This window comes from Leopardus geoffroyi, chromosome E1 (genome assembly GCF_018350155.1).
Source record: "Leopardus geoffroyi isolate Oge1 chromosome E1, O.geoffroyi_Oge1_pat1.0, whole genome shotgun sequence".
Classification (NCBI taxonomy): Eukaryota; Metazoa; Chordata; class Mammalia; order Carnivora; family Felidae; genus Leopardus; species Leopardus geoffroyi.
In genome coordinates this window covers 1,005,574-1,010,478 of record NC_059330.1, presented here as the reverse complement: position 1 = coordinate 1,010,478, position 4,905 = coordinate 1,005,574, and the positions used below count along the sequence as shown (strand labels likewise).

Here is a 4,905-nt window from a genome sequence, read left to right as displayed (position 1 = left end):
CGGCCACGAGAGGAAATCACTCACTGTCAGCACGGACGGTTCAGACCCACCTCTGCCGTCTACGGGCCATGTGATCGCGGGCCAGCGCCTTCAAGGCTGATAAAGCCCGTGGTGCTTGAAATGTCTGGAAAATCAGGCTGCCCTCAGGTGCATAGGACAAGCCCCGGTTGGAAACATGTCTACGTTTTGGAGCGTTGGCAAACGATTAGGCTTCTCGTAAGAAACAGATAGGGGTCTCTACTTGGTGGACGCTGCCTGTCGGATCGGGGAGCCCGGGGTCCATGCAGCCTGAGCGGTCCGGGGATTCTCAGCTCAGTTAGCCACGGAGTCAGGTGTTCCCGACAGCAGCCCACAAGGGGAAGCAGTATTGAAAGAGTTGCTTTAATAGGTGTTGGGTGAGGGATCTGTGAACCCCAGGGCAGAGGCCAAGAACAGGCTCAGCCCTGCAGGTCACGGCTGAGCCTCACTTCCCAGCAATGGCCGCTGACATGAAGCATCCGGTTGCCAAGAGCCTGGAAGGCCTGAGGTTTTGCCTTGTCTGCAAGCCGGCAGTTTGGTTTGCTACAGTTTCGTGGATGCCGGAGAAGACACGAGAGTCCCGGATCAGAGACAAGAGACTATGTTACAACCAGTAGGCGGCACTCGTGGGAAGACGCGAGGGGCCCGGGTGGGTGCTGCACGCACAGCGGGCTCGTGTCACAGCCGAGGAATCCGAGCTTAGGACACTCAGGACCAACTTTCACGACAAGCACACCTGCCGACCTCTACCGCGGAGGGCAGGTCTCGTGACTACCCTGGACAGCGATCGAATCTGCCCTCTGCCCCGGAGAGAGACTATATCTTCCAGAACCGGTTACTCTACAGACACGCGGGGAGAGGTCACCCAGCGATCACGCCTGTCTTCAGACTACACGTGGAGACGTGGGAGCAGTGTCTCCTCATGCCGTCTGGGAACAAGGAGAGCGGTAAATAACGCCTTCCAAAACCCACCAGTGCCAAGCCACACCGTCTCACAGGACGTGGAAGATGTTCTGTGCCGATGTCCCGTGTCCGGCAAGGAAGGGGAGCCCGCCAAGGACCCTCTTTCATAACGTGGCCCCGCTTTCCACCCGTGATGCCTGTAGGTTTTAGTGGCCGAGGGAGACACGTACGGTGTGGGCTGTGCCGCGTGATGAGGGCTGAAACAGAGGCCTTTACCTGAATTGCTTTGTTTTCCGTTAGGACGACGTTCTCTCCTCGTTACCGTACGTAAGACGTAGGGGTGGCAGTTACCCGCACTGGAGGGCTCACAGGTGGCAGAGGACGAGGCAGAAGGGCCAAGACGGAACCCGAGGAAGATTCTAGACTTTAAAAATACTGAATGTGGCCACTGCACTGGACCCAGCCACCCAGGGGCGCCCTTTAGTTCTGTTCTAAAATGACTTAAGTCCCACCAGAGGTGCTCGCCATCAAGATGGCGGGAAAGCGGCCTCCTTGTTGACGGCACCTCACCCTCACCCCCAGCTCCTTGACTGCTTCGAGGGTGGAAGGGGTCCACAGGCTTTCTGTTCTCTGCCTCAGCTGGGAGCCTGTAGGGTTCAGCCTGCAGAGATGCCCCGCAGCCGCCCCCGCCCTGGGGTCCTGCCCCCTTCCCGGGACACGGCCAGCAAACGGGGTGCAGCTCCCGGACCTATGACTCTTCCCCTATTTCCAGCCCTGCAGAAATTGGCTTCTAACCTCCTGTCACCCTCTGAGGCCCTTTCTTCCTGTCCCCCTGGGGACATCAAGCCTAACCTCATCAAACAGTTTAGGTTTCGAACAAAGTCTGGAATATCCTGTAACGTCTGCATTCTGCCCTTCAAAAAATCCCTTCAAAAAATCCCCGAGGCAAGGAGCTGCAGAAAACCGGGTGACGGACTTGAAATGGAAAGGGCAAGAAACAGAAAAGAGCGTTTACAAATTAATATCCCAAACAAGCGTTTTCCCACCTGCGTGAGCTCTGAGCAGATCACGACCAGCGTTAACACAAAACAAAACCTTCCAGGCAGCGGTAGTTACGTGCTGTTTCCGCCCCTCCAGATGTGGAAACAATGTATTTCCTCGGATGGGTCCCAGTTGCAAGGTGTTTAAACTATGTTGCCAGAGATGAATGGGGGCTCCAGGCATCTGTATGAAAGAGGAAGCAATGAGGGCACTTGGGTGGCTCAGTCAGCCCAAATCATGATCTCCTGGTCCGTGAGTTCCAGCCCCGTGTCCGGCTCTGTGCTGAGAGCCTGGGTCCCCTGTGACCTCGGCGGCTGAGCGTCCAGAAGCTTGGCCGTGTGGGGGCGGGTTCTCCTGCTCGTTCAGCCACAGCCGGAACCGCTGAATTCCAGCATCTCTGCTTGGCTTTGTCAACCATGCTGGCTGTCACCTGTCCCCCCTGTCCCCCCCCCAACTCACCTGCAAGCTTATCTCTTTGCTCCCATATTGATCTCCCTGGCTCCCCGCGGCCACCTGGGTGTGCTTTGAAGCTCCTAGATTCTCGGGGACCCCAGGTCGGGGTTCCTCAAAAGCTTCTGTCCGAAAACGACTCCTGCAGGGGCCACCTCTGGTTCAGATAAGATAAGAAGCTTCCTGGCTCCGCACAGGAAGGAAGGCGAGGGGAAAGTCTGTGCTGTGACCGGCGGGAAGGCCCCGGGGATGGGGTGGGCCTGGTTTCCTTGGAAAATAAATGCTTACTTCTTAAGATGAGTTTGACCCTGCTGAAGTGTCCAGAGCTGGAGGGGTGGCGATACCAGGAAAGACTGCTCGCTCTTTGCGGGAGGGGCTCTGTTCTCGGCGATTCGGTGCAGCCACTGCCGAATCCGATAGGTCACGTTCCATTTCGAGTGACGGGAAACCCAGACGAAACTCATTAACCGAAAGTCAAAAATGCATTGCCGCGTAACGGTGACGGCTGGAGTACGCGGTGGGCACGGCGGACCCTGTGGCGGGTCCCACGGGGGGCGTCTGAGGGTGTCCACGGTGGGGCTCCAGGAGCCCCGAGAGACCCGGGCTTGGAGCCCCGGCTTCGAATCCCCCGCCTTCACCACACGCGAGCTGTGCGGCGTGGGCCAGGATTTGGGGCTGTGCCCGTGCTCGGTTTGGGGATCTGTACGATAGGGCGGTGGTGGTGACAGGGTAAAGGCGATGTGGCACGTGGACAGCCGTGCACCCAGCCCGAGCTCCTTAAACAGCGCTGCTCAGAAAGGACGGAGGCTGTTTCCTCTCCTGCACCTGCTGCTTCCTGGGTCCCGGGCAACAGCTGTGGGTGCATTTGTGAACTGTCCCTCTGTCGGTCCCTTCCACGCACCGGGTGGGGGCGTACGACCCGGGCTTGAGCCAGCCGCCCCGCTGCCTTCTCCAGGAGCGGAAGGTTGGCTCGCGGCCGTCTCCTGACGAAGCGAGTCCGGTTGGAGAAGCCATCACAGTTCTGCTGTGATGTAGGACAGAGATGCCCCCCGTCCCCCCGCCCGCTGGACTCAAACCTAGACACAGGCCCGGAAGCTTCGGGCGCTCATGTTGCAGCCACGAGGGAAGAAGCCAAGTAAGAAAGGCGTCAAGACAGAGGGGGCGGAACCCAGACAGCGAGAGAGGTCCCTGTCCGTGGTGATGTCGTTTGACCCCTGGATCAGCCCATGCCTGACGCTCACGTTCTTCAGTTCTGTGGCGGTGACTTTTCTGTCTTTCGTCTTCGCGAGTTTATTCTGGGCTTTCTGTCACCCGCAAGCGAAAGCAATAGACGCGACCGGCGATAACGTTTTCCGGAAGCCGTGAAAGAGAGTGTTCAAAAATCCTGAGCCTCCCTTTCTGATTCCCGTCTGGCTGCTAAGGAATTAGGTCCCAACTGTTGCATTTGACTAATTCCTTCCTTCTGTGCGGGGGGCTCCTTGTGCCCTGTGTGGGCTTGCTGAAAGAGAGTGCTCTGGCCACCTGTCACTTCGGGGAGAGATGGATTACTTTCGGCTGAAAGAGCGTCCGATACGAGAGGAAAATGATACTTTTAGGGTCCCAGCTGCTGGATTAACTTCCCAGGCTGCTCCCGCCCCTGAGCAAACAGCACTGCCTTTGTTGACCCGGGGCGAGGGCATCCTAGACTCCGAGGTGGGAGGGAACGGGGCCCGGGTCCTCCGGAGCGATCCTCACCCTGTGTCCTCATGGCTCGGCGTGACGGCTTCTGAGGACGGGAGGAGGATGGCCCCTCTGATAGTGTCATGCGTGGGGTGGAAAGGAGGGCGATCTTGGGGGGCTGAGTTTTGAGGCTTGTCGAAGAGCGTCTGGGGGACAGCAGCAGCCTCCTCCTCGTCTTTTCTGAGAGGCTCGGGCTTTACGCTGTTTGGGCTTGAGAAGCAAAGCTAATTTCCAGTTGCAGAAACCTGCTGATGAAGGCGTAAGGAGGGACGGACAGACGGACGGAGTGCTCTGCAGGCCTCGGGGGCGGGGGCGCTGGCGACAGGTGCGTGGGAAGGAAGCTCGCGGTACCCGCTGACAGGGGCTTTGCGGACGGTGCTCGGCCTGTTTAGAAATCATGACTCAAAACCTCGTTGCTCATATAAAAGCACGTGGGCGCGTGTCCCTTTTGGGGGGAGCTGAAAACAATGGTAACGTTGTTGCCAAGGCACGTGGAGACATCCATGCTTCCCTGGGCACAGTCAGGGGCTGCAGGTTTTTAAAAATTTTTTATGTATATTTATTTTTGAGAGCGAGAGAGAGACAGAGCATGAGCGGGGGCGGGGGGGGGGAGCCGGACAAAGGGGGGGACACAGAACCCGAAGCGGGCTCCAGGCTCCAAGCCGTCAGCACAGAGCCCGGCGCGGGGCTCGAACCCACGAACCGCGAGATCATGACTTGAGCTGAAGTCGGACGCTTAACCGACTGAGCCACCCAGGTGCTCTAGGGGCTGCC

General features: G+C 58.3%; 1 long non-coding RNA gene across 1 annotated transcript; it reads right to left on the bottom strand.

Annotated features, from left to right (window-relative positions):
• Positions 1-367: 367 nt before the first annotated feature.
• On the bottom strand, positions 368-4,685 carry LOC123602971. Its single transcript, XR_006714652.1, has 2 exons — positions 2,422-4,685; positions 368-2,145 (listed from the first exon to the last, which is right to left on the bottom strand). It is a non-coding gene; the product is annotated as an uncharacterized LOC123602971 (long non-coding RNA).
• Between the last annotated feature and the right edge of the window lie 220 nt (positions 4,686-4,905).